Source organism: Perca flavescens, chromosome 9 (assembly GCF_004354835.1).
Source record: "Perca flavescens isolate YP-PL-M2 chromosome 9, PFLA_1.0, whole genome shotgun sequence".
NCBI lineage: Eukaryota > Metazoa > Chordata > Actinopteri > Perciformes > Percidae > Perca > Perca flavescens.
Window position 1 is genome coordinate 11,352,825 of NC_041339.1, and position 12,558 is coordinate 11,365,382.

The following is a 12,558-nucleotide window of genomic DNA, read 5'->3' on the forward strand; positions in this document are numbered from 1 at the left end:
GACAGGGCCCACTCCGTGACTGAATGGAGGATGGTGGACTCGGCAGAAAGATATCCAAATGAAATCTTCTAAATGAGTAACTGGCTACTTACCTAAAAACAGTTTTGGAAAATACACTTCTTTAGATGAGATGTTCAATACCACTCTCATGTCTGTACGCTAAATATGAAGCTAACAGACCCCAGAAAACGACCATACAGGTCGATTGTGCAAGCAGCTTATAACGACCCATATTTATGTTTGTTGTTAGGCTCCAACCTCTAGTGGGCGTAGTAATTATCGCGGAAGCAAACAAGGAAGTAAGGTGACAAAGTATAAGAGCACCAAACTCTGGTGGTGGATGTGTCAATAAAACACAGGACCTTCACTTGGGAGACTGGGGTTCGTGTCCCGTGTGATCCAAAAGTCAATGGGTACCTTTTTAAAGTTATGGACCAAAGTCTGTGACGTAGTTATGTCCTCATTTTAGTAGTTTTTACACAACTCATTTTAAGCCAATCCCTGATGTTTTCCTAACCCTAGTCTCGCATTGCCAGACCTTCCTGCACAGCGCTGCGGAGGAGGGTCTGGATAGTCCACACAGCATTCCAAGTTGGGAGAAAAACATGCTCTGGATAATTGGCTTTTTTTTTTTTTAAACCAATCACAATCGTCTTGGACGGCGCTAAGCACCGGACAGAGCCATGGTGCTGCTGCAAAATAGCCTCAGGAAGGAACTTGTTTTGGTGGAACGTGTACGTTCAAAAGTTGTTTTTTTGAACGTGTACGTTCAAAAGTTGTTTTAGTCGTGCAACAGAAAACTCAGATTCGACAGATAGTCTAGCTAGCTGTATGGATTTACCCTGCAGATATCTGAGGAGCAGTTAACCATAGTCCTCATAAATACACCGGAGTTTAAAATTACAACACAAAGAAAGACGAAGGTAATGGACATCCGGCAGAAAAGAAAGACATCTGGCAGAATTTCCGGCAGCACCGGAACAATCCCAGAAGTGGAACGTCATGGATATAGACTATCCTAATCCTAACCAAGTATTTTTGTTGCCTAAACTTAACAAGTTCCGTTTCACAGCGTTAACTACGTGTTTAAAACTGTGACCGGTATACGTTAAATACAATGCTCATGATTAAAACTGTCTGCGTGGTCACATGGTTGTGTTACGGTCACTTATCACTGCGTTAAATACATCGGTCATATAATAGGCCTATGTCGTTTTGGGAGTCATTCGCAATCAACCTATTCTGTCATTTAGGTATGAGGATGTGTTGGAAGCTAAAACCAACTGGCAGTTAGCTTATCTTAGCATAAAGAGAGGAACATTCCTGTTTCCAGTTTCTGCTAAACTAAGCTGGCTATCAGCTGGCCATAGCTTGAATCTTACCGTACAGACATGAAGAATAATATCAATCTTCTCATCTAGGTCTTGGTCATTTGGCCAGAAAGCATACAAGGAAATTCCCCAAAATGTCAAACTATTTAAATCATTCTGCAACATTTGGATTAGGCATCATTCAACTCCTTAAATATGTCAGTTTTTATATGAAAGTCTTGTGGTAAGTTTGCAAACAACCAAAAAAGAAAGTTTCTGTTGCATTTGTGGGATGCTGTAAGACCACATTCAGTTAATTACATAGTGAATCAGTACACCCCAGTGTGATGTGAAGTGTTGTTAAAATGGCATGAATATAAGCACATCAAACCCTTCAATCTGAGTTCATGGCTGTGTTGCTTTCTCTTGTGGTATGTTCTCTGTACTCCTTCCACTTTCCCCATGTGGTTCCAGCTCGACTTGGGTCACGAAACAATGAAGCCGTCATTATTTTGCTCAATACTCCCCTCTCAAAATAGGTCCCACTTCATTTATTTGGTTATTTGGTTGATCTTGTTCATTTTTCGTTTGTAATTAAACGGAGAACAAGTAAGCTTCAGTAAATAGAAATCAACAACTCAATAAATACAACCTGTATGGCAGTGGCTTTCTTTAAAGCCTGTGCTGATGATTTGACAAGCTCCAGGCAACGCTGAAAAAATGCGTCAGGACCAATACATTGGTCTGAAGATCAAGAGATGAAGTGGTTTTGATCTAGAACAGCGTATGGTTCCCTGTATTTGAGACACAAGTCACATGCACACAAGACAAACGAGTCAGCACAGAGCAAGTAAGTAACATTTATTTGCCTTAAAGGTATTGTTTAACATTTGGGGAAATATGCATAGAGAGTGAGATGAGATGATTGTTATCAAGTTCTTATCTGTGCGTTGAATACAGAACTGATGTCAGGACATCTTTAACCCAGTTTAGTATAAAGACTGGAAACAGGGGGGAACAGCTAGCCTGGCTATGTCCAAAGTTCAAATATACACCTCAAAACATCTCTAAAGCTGTGTTACTTAAACACTGTATTTCAGTTGTTAAACCTGCACAGGGTGAGGCTATTTGCACCCCTGGTACAATTAGCAGTGTATGCTATTTGTACCCTGGTGCAATTAGAAGTGCTATTCGTACCCTGGTGCAATTAGAAATGAATGCTATTTGTACCCCGCCGGTGCACACAGCAATGTGTTCTATTAATACCCCGTCTGGTACAAATATGAATGTATGCTATTTGCACCCCTGTGCATTTACAGTACCTTGGCATATATTTACACACAGTTATCCATACTACTCATGTATTACACCTTTTTGGAATATTATCGCTCTCACATTTTTACCCTAACCATAACCAATCCCACTCCTCTTGCCTAAACCTAACCAACCCAACCAGAGCAGGCATATTCATGAGTCTTCCCCTACCACCCTGCAAAAAACCTTGACTTGCGCAATTCCATGCAAATTATCTAATCCAAAATTACAAAATCAAACTCCCATACTAAAGGTAAGAGTTCTAACCACTCACATAGCAGCTCTTACAGGATGTTGAATAACTGTTTACCACTTGCTTTCTTCAAGCCTCGGTTGCTAGGTAACCGTGCTGTATACAAAAAATCTATACTAACTAACAACCAACAGTTGTATGCTTTCACTGAAGACAGAAAGCGCAACTGTAGTATCCATTTTCCGCTAGAAATTCAATAGTTATAAACTTTAGAGACAAAACTCTCCTAATATGCCAGTTTCTGCTGTCATGGAAGATGAACGTCGGCCATGAATTCGGTGCACGCAAGCAACGTGTTTTTGTTGTTACGTCACAGGGTGTGAATAGCTCAGCTGTGTGGCCGAGGCTATTCGTACCGGGGTGCAAATAGACACTCCGTAAATATAAATGTAACAATTATAATTTGAGTTACGGGCTGCAGATATTTCTTGACAAGCAATATATGTATATACTTATAACACAGGATTTGGTCTTGGTGTACAGGCACAGTTAAACAAAACCTGGCAAACTCCCTGATGACAAAACGTAAAGCTGCTATAATCAATATGTTTTTTATTAAAATGGATTAAATAAGTGTAACGTAAAAGCTGTCACTCATAGTGATGAACTTTTGGATAATTATCACGTGTCACTGAAGTTCTCCTCAGCTCACATCAACACTGTACATTCCCTGGCCAACCCCAAACATCAGACAGACAAGTGGAGTTGGTGGAAACAAAAATAGAGCTAAAGGAGAGTGAATATTGGACTTCCATTAAGTGTACACAAACATGAATCCAAATGCATGCTGTGTCTGTTGTGTGTGTGTGTATATAGGCAACAGTTTTTTCTTACAAGTTCTCACTGCAACTCAAAAGGTGATGTTAAAAGTTCTTGTCGGCTTGTTTCTGCTGCCACAAAAATGACACTGTGGACTTTATATGCATGGTTATCCATGTCCCATCTCCACTCCATACTTAAGACACAGACATGATATTGACATGATCTTCATTACTCACTCTCTGAAAGAAAGCAAATAAGTGTATTTCCTAAACTGTAGAAATATTCCTGTACCATGTCTTTATATAGCACGTCATTAAAGTATGGAACAAGACTGCTTTTGGGGCTGATTTTCAGACATGTCCATTGGTGCAATAGGACTGAGCTGGAAGGCTATACTTTGGCAAGAAATATGTAAGTAGATAGTGAATCAAAATACAAGATTTGTAGTATCCAATGGGCAGAATAACAATGCCTCTGAAAAGACTGGTCATTAATGCTGTATGTGGGGTAATGATCAGAGGCTTGCTGTTTACAGTTTATCTGTGTCTATCTTCTACGTTAAATATTGGGTGGCATTTTTACACTTTTTTTACACTACACTACTACATTTTCCTTTTTTAAGCAGCATTTTGAGACAAAATTGATCTCCGTCCACACAAGATTTATAGCTCCAGTAGCAGAACTAATCTCCGTCCATATTAACACGTCTGACAACACATATCACATGATCACATTTGCACACACTGGGCATGCGCGTGCCGGTGTAAACAGGAAGCAGATTGTCTAATGTTGCTCTGCGATTGAAAAAAAACAGAAAATACTTTGGTGAAAGAACAACAATGGCGAAAAGTAAGACCAATTTATTTGCTTGGACCGACGATGAGGTGGAACTGTTACTGAAAGGTATGTAAGCCTAACTAACCGATATGACTGACATCGTGAGCATCGTGTTTTCCATTCTCCATTCTCCTTTTCAGACTGTAAAGAAACCCCAGAGTTTTCAAACCCACACAGGGGCAACAGTGTTTCCAAACGTCTCCATTTTAGGGTCTTGGAAACGCCGTAGTATTTTGGACGTGAAGCGAAAACGTAGCAAAAGCTATACGTTTTTGAACCCCAACTTGGTAGTGTAGATGTAGCCTTAGAATTCACTGTCACAGCCTTACACTTGTTTAAAAACGCACTTTTCTCATTTGATACCATTGTAAACAAGAAGGGACTTTTCTTCCCCCAAATGAACTGTACTTTAAACTCATGTCTGTACAGGATTTGGGCTCCAGAAGCCAACTTTTCCTGTAAAGCTATATAATGAACCCATATAGTCTGTTGTGACATTTTCAAATAAATGTAATGGATTTTGTAGATTTTTGCCGGATCATGGTGCACATTTTCAACAGCCCTTGACAGTAATTAATGTGCACAACAGTGCCAGAAAACATCTCAGCGATGGTGGAATTCAGAAACTAAACAACAGAGATGCAAAAAACAGCCCTTCTTTTAAGTGCTTTAATCGGTGGATAATTACTTCTACACACTATCTCAGACTCTCTGCATGCGCACACGTACAAACACAAACAGAACACCATGTGCTGCCTCTAACAACATTGCTTTAATGAAATGTCGTGAATCCTTAATGAGTTCCAATGTCTTGTGATAAATTTCATAATTATTCAACCCCACACAACTGGAGAGGGAAATTCATCAGTCAAAGCAAATTAGTTGGGATCCATTAGGGTTCAGTGTCTTGTAGGGACATTCACTTTATTAGCTGCTTACACCCATTGCCATAATTGGGAGCATATTTCATTTGGCTCTAACCCCACTTTACTGAATGACTGCTCTTTCCCTTTTTTTATTTACAGCGACGTGCTTGGTGCTGTGCACACAGCCGCTGTTAAACAATACGATAGTGTGGGAGATGATGTTGTTCCTTTGTTTATTTCAGAAATGGCATTCCTTCAACTTCACCTTCTTGCTCATTTTTCTTTCAGTGAATGAGGCACTGCGCCAAATCAACCTGGTCCATCCTTATTGATTCGTCTAAAACGTCAAATGAAAGAAGTGGTAAGAAGCAGTGATATCTGCTCCCTTTAACAAGCCAATAATGAAAGAGGGTTTTGTCTTTTTGCGAGGAGTCCATGGTCTGAGCACGCCGCTCCTTGTTGATCAGTGGCACACGGCGGAGGGGATAATTTCTTTAGGATGACTGATGACGGCTTCTACTCACAGATGCCTCTCTTGTTTGTCTTGGGGCTGACTCGGGGTTCGCCTTACCCTCGCTCCTCTCCCTCTTGCTCTGACAACCTGCAGACATCTCAGATGAGCAGCATTCTTCCCACCGAGACACCAAGTCTCAGACGTGGAAGAATGAACAGGAAAGCCTCTCTGTTTAGTGCGAGGCCGTGAGAAAGTGATGGTGGTGAGTGGCACAGGATTCACAAGTTGGTTGAGTTCAGGATTTGTGAAGATTACGGACCAAGAACAAATGCAAACTAGTTGCAGTCAAAGTGTGGTGCACTGGCTTACCGCCTAACAATTTGAAAACTATTTATTTGCAAAGAAATTGCTGCTGTCTCTACTGCATGCATGAACATTTCAAAACAAAGTATTGCTCCTATTTTCCTTTAACAGTTTTTGGAAAACGTTTTAGATGCCTCTTCAGCAGTCTTGGTTTGTGAGCAATGACATAATGGGACTTATTTTTCGTTAGAATAATTACAGAATTGGTTGTTTGTTCAAAATTAATGCCTGAAATGCCTATAGAACAACCTATGTTTACCTGACAAAGATTATGACTGTGAGCCTAACACATTAATTCACTAAACTTAACCAAGAAGTTTTCTCCCTCAGCCTAACAAACGATAAAAAATAAAAAAAAACTGTTCACCTTCTTTGCCCCAATAAACATAAACTTTGTTAAGAACAATTATTGAAGGGGACAAAATAATACAGCTTAAGCTGTACTTGTACAGGATATGTGTAATTATGGAACTCCAGTAAGTAGGCTGGCAAAGCTATTTTATTCACTTTAATAAACATTGGATGAAGTGATTCTTTTCTCTAATACAGATGATGCTGAACTGAGAACTGAGCCTCCTAGCAAGCAAGCTAGCCAACTAACTTGCCAGCCAACCGGCCAGCTACTCAATAAAATTTAACAAATTAATCTTTCATTCACAAGCTCTTGTTACAGCATAGAAAAGCACTGCGCTTTTGCCAAATGAGTGACAACTTTGTTTGGCTAATTTTCTATAACCAGTGTAGCATAAAAGCAAGTGGGTGGAAATAGCAAGCTAGCTAACTAGCTAACTATCCAGCAAGCTACCAAGCTAGCCTAAGTAACGTTATAATTACTAACGTAGCAAAAAATGTATAATTTTTTGTCATAACAAATTTATTAATTACTCAGCATCATCTGTGTTAGAGAAAATAATAACTTCATCTGATGTTTAAAGTGGATAATAGCATTGCCAGCCTACTTACTGACGCAATTCGTGCTCTCCCACAGACCCACTGAACTTTTGTGTACGTTAATGTAAATTCCAATGAAAGTAGCTAGCACCAGCTCCAAAAGTTGCTAAAAATCGCTAGATGACGTCATACGCTCATTTGCATAAAGCTTGGTGGTTGTGTCAGCAAGGTAGAAAGAAAAGAAATACTGTAGAAATCTGTAGCCAAATAATCACAAATTCAATACAGCAATTTATTTTACCTTATAATTATTACTTAGGTAGCCTATCTTTGAAGTAAATAAAAGAAATTCTACAAAGGGATTGAAAAAGATCAATAAAGAATTCTCAAAGAAGGCTGGCTTGCCCAAGGCCAGGCCAGCTCTATCTCCTGTCGCATCCCACTGTCTCTCGGCCCCCGCACCCTGTCCCTTCTCCCCTTTCTACCTGCCTGCGCACTGTGCACAGTGCTGCTGCACATGAAGAGAGAGGGGAGGAGGGGCTGCTCCTCAGTGAGTCACAGAACAGAGAGGGAGTTCGATTTTTAAGTGGCATGTGGAAGTGCCAGTGGCATGTACTTCCGGTACTTCTGTATGCCAATTGCGATTGTGTGTGAATTGACGCCGTAGCAGTAAGAGGAAGAGTGTGTGTCTGAGGAAAAAACACAGGACTTTCACCCCAGAGACCGGGGCTCGTTTCTCGCGAGTCACGTTTCTCGCGAGTCACGTTTCTCGCGAGTCACGTTTCTCGCGAGTCACGTTTCTCGCGAGTCACGTTTCTCGCGAGTCACGTTTGCTTTCCCTGTTCTTGTTTTCCTTAACCCAACCGTCCGTTGTTGTCTCGCGTCCCCCAGAGACCGGGGCTCGTTTCCCGCGAGTCACGTTAGCTTTCCTCGTTCTTCTTTTCCTAAACCCAGCCATTTCTTTTACATTATTTTATATATTTTACGTCTATATTTACGTTATTTTATATATTTTTACGTTATTTTATATATTTTTTTTAAATCTAACGTTAAAAGTTATATTTTACGTCTTACGTGAACGCCATGCTACTTCCGGTGGCATTCCAGGACATGCCATTTCTGGCTGCCACATGCCACTTAAAAATCAAACTCCTACACAGAGAGAGGAGACTGTTTTGGCAGCCAGATAAATACCTTGCGTGCCCGCTGGACAATATGGATTTGTCGCTAGTCGCTTTTTTGAAAAAAAGTCGCTAAGGGGGGGTCTACAAAGTTGCTAAGTTGGCAACACTGAAAGGGAGAAAGCAGGCAGGGGACCAAACCAAGGCAATAGAGAGTGGGGGGGACTCAAATGTTTCTAAACTTAAAATGCATTTTTTTTGTCCTGTTTGCGTTTGTAATGTGCTACGACTCATACAATTATTTTAACTATATTTTATATTATTTATTTATTTTAATGATATTTTGAGGGGGGGGACAACCCTAGATGGGGTAGGTCCTGACCCCCCGACCCCACTGCAATTTACACATATGACTCTAGTATAACTAGGTATAAAACAATGTTCTTTTTCCTTACAGGTCTACATGTTGGCAGGGGCTTAGTATAAGACCCTGGGCCCCCATGTTCCTCACCCCCCCCAAAAAAAAACAACTAATAATAATAATCAGGCCTCTGTACACATGAATCTGTAGGCCTATATGTTTATAGGGTAATAACTATTAACTGTAATGCTTAGAGTAGCCTGATAACACATTTCAAACCTTTCTCAACATTCTCTAGCCTACTTTACTGTTGTTACTACTACATTTTGTTGGTTTTCTCTGTACCTTTACTTGCCAGCCTGCGTACTATGGTGTCTCTCTGATCATCTGTTAATTTATCTGGCCATAGTCCTGGATCCTCTGGCAAAAACTGGTCTGCACTGCTCTGCCTACTTTCCAGTTCCTCATCTCTCATTTCCACACTGTGCTCAGAGCAACACTCATGCTCCCTGCTGTCTTCGCTCCCATCATCCTCAATCAGAAGTTTTCTATCATCTTTCTCTATGAAGGACACATTTGATATTAACCTAATATAATAAAACAAACTAAGATTTTAGTGTTACTTAACACCTTTCAGTCAAAATGGCTAAACATGGTTTGCTTTAAGCTCCCCTTGTCTCAAATCCAAAGAGGAGGATGAGGGGTCTGTTGCTACTCCACTCCCTGGTGGGACAGTTTCTGAAACTGAAGGCCTTGTGTTTCACAATGTTAACATCTGCTTCTACTGAATCTGACAAAAGTATAATATTGACATGACATGTATCTATCGATGAGCTACCAAGCTACCTATGACACTGATTAGCCTATTATTGCTAATTATAGACATTATAGCCTATTAATTTAAAATTAAACATGTTTTAAATTAGGCTATTACAATGGTGTGTTATATGCAAACAGCATTGTTAGTGTAGTTTATCTATTTAGCCTTTACCTCAGATTACATGTATAACCAAATTATCATTTGAAAGTGTATGTTCTGATCTTTCAATGGGTTGTCTCAGTTCGTTTTTAGCACTAACGGTCGCGGAGATATTCAAGCAGTTTAGCACCATGGATTTGGTTTTCTAGTTTGTGCTCACCTTTCTTTGAAAATAAGTCAGTTACCAATTGTTTCCCCTCATTTTGTTTTCTCTCCTTCTCCTGTCTTTCTTTCTTTCTGGTAGCCTGATTTGGCTTTCTTTGAGAAAGACATTCCTAGAGCAGAAGTTTGCGCTCCACCAGATGCTCAACTGAACTAACATGAAGAAAATGCGTGCAGATGGACTAAACCATTTGGGGCATTAGCAAGGGGTGGGTGAGACCTTAGATAGTCTTTTTTGTCAGTCAATCAACCAAGTTATTCAGCCAATACACTAAATTTACATTTCATCCGACATGAATTATGAAATTTAATTAGGAAATGAAAATATCCAGGTGAAATAAAATATATTCCAGACTTTTCAAGGGCCCTCTCTCCCCTTGGGACCTGGTAATCAGTATTGGTTTTACTCCCAGTCCGACACCCCTGCATGGGGGTGCCTTGCCGGATAACATTGCATTTCATTGAGCCAGGTTCTATTTTTTGCCAGACAACCCTGTGTTATTTTGCTGAGGCCCCGTGCGTTGGTACTGCCACTGCAACAACGAAGTGGCCTCATTCAAATGAATAAGGGGGCTGTATACTGGACATTATTGTGTTTTCGGGAAACAGCAGTGTTAGCAGGTCTATTATGTGGAATTTTTATTTTTTTTATTTTGTTAAGCAAATGGGTTGTTGGATGAGACACTGCTTACAGCTGAAGGGCAAACTCACTTTCATACTTTGTGTCAAATAAAGCATTTTCTGAGTTATCAGGGGACACTGAATTTTCCACAACAGCAGCAGGACCTTCACTGAGGCCTTTACTTTAGTGTCTCTAATCTCATTCTACTCACATCATGGCCACATGTTTGTCCAAAAAGCCTCAGCTTTGGAGCTGACCTGATTGGAAGGTAATAAAAATCTAAGTCGAACAAAGGAAAGAAATAAGCTACATTCACGCATTTACGCACACACACACACGCACCCGCACACACACACACAAACAGAGAGAGAGAGAGAGTGAGAGAGAGAGAAAAAATAGCACCCTTAACATCCCTGTTTCATTTAGAGTTGATTGCTGTCGGATTATAATGCAATCACCACGCTGTGTGAGCCGTAACTATGGGAACTGGTTTTAACTGTTTATCTTGCCAGAGATCTTAATTTAAGTTTGAACACTCTGGATCACTTAGATGTGAGAGACATGGGAAATTGACAAAAAGGGGACAACAAAGAGAAGGGAGGGAATGGGAGCTGTGGAAGAAAATGGAGAAACAGACACGTTCTTGTTCTTTCTGTTGTATTTCATATGCAATTAAATTTGTCTCTCAGAGAGAAAATCAATTTATGATGACAATCCATGGGTCAGTAATGAAAGCAGCGGAGTTCCTTTGCCATGGGAAAGTTTCTGCTGGAGAATGCCACTAATCTTGGCAAAATGAATCATTCACACTTTATTTGGACATCTGTGTTAACCCCCCCCCCCCCAACTCTCTCCTTCAACCGACTTTCATTCATTTGTGACAGTTTTATTACAAGTTGTGCAGGTGGCTGGATGCTCAGGAGCCAAAAAGAATGCCACATGGAGATGGTCCAAAATGTTGAGGAGTTGTTGAGTTTATAATGGTGTTTCCTCCATGCAGTATGACTGTCACTATAGTTGGGACACTCTTAACTTACATATTATCAATACCTGAGAAGGGAAACACTGTACAAAACTAGTTTGTTTGTGCTCCTACAGAGTATGCTTCCCACTGTGCTGCCTGCAATATACTCAACAAAGATGTTTGACTTTAAGGTGTGAACAAATCCAGATTAAAGGCTCTGAGGCTACGACTTTATGTAAGCCTGAGCTAACTCCATCCTAAATACAGGAAATTGCACATGCTGCCACAGTATCCACAGTAAAGTTTGGGACTTTACAGCAAGCAGCTTTGTCAACTTTTTGGCATTAAAAAAAATTCTACATAACATCCACAAGCTGGCCTCATTTTAAAATTTGCTAGAAAAGTAAAACTAGCATCTCATTGAGTATTTCAGTATTTATTTATGTATATTCAGTATTGAGTGAATATGTGTTATGTTAAAGTGTTCACTCGTAGTGGACCACAAACTTACTGTTTTGGTTCACTCATTGCTCTTATCAACCCTATTTCCAGATTTTGAGTATAAACTGCTTTTTTTGTCTTCTACAGCATACATATCTGCTCTGTAGATGACTTGTCCTGTGTTCTTCTTTGAGAAAAGAATCAGAAATAAATAGGAAAGGAAATTTTTGGTTTCACCCTGGCGCCCCCACCTTATTGTTATACAGCCAATCAAATCTTGCATAAAGCAGTAATGTCACCATTCTATCATTGGCAGAGCAGTCAACAACAACCATATTAAAGGGGGATTTTGGTGTTTTTTTAACCTGGACCCTATTTCCATGTGTCTAAGTGACTAATGTCAACAAGAGTCTTGGAAATGGGACCAGTATTGAGCAAGAATGCTGTAACTGGCAGCAGTGAACCATGCTGCAATATAACCCTGAAGGCACATCAATGTACGTCCACTAAAAGTGTTTTTTTTTCCCACTGCCCATATTGTCATTATAAATGTCTATAAGTGAAAACAAAATGATCATGACAAAAAATGTAGTTTGGAGACCAGCTATAATGTGCATTTTTTTAATTTGCACACAAAAAACCTGAGTGGAAACACCGTAATTTTAACCAAGTCCTGAAATATCGCAAAAAGTTTTTTTTGGAAAAGGTAAAAAAAGGTGGAAAAGTTGCCTTCTCCATAGAAGCAAAATGGGACTAAGTGCAATGGAAACAGATTTGGCGAATAAATAATGACAAAGGCTCCGTTTTAATTTAGCAAGCAACATGAACAGATGTTTTAAGAAAATGCAAGAGAGCAGT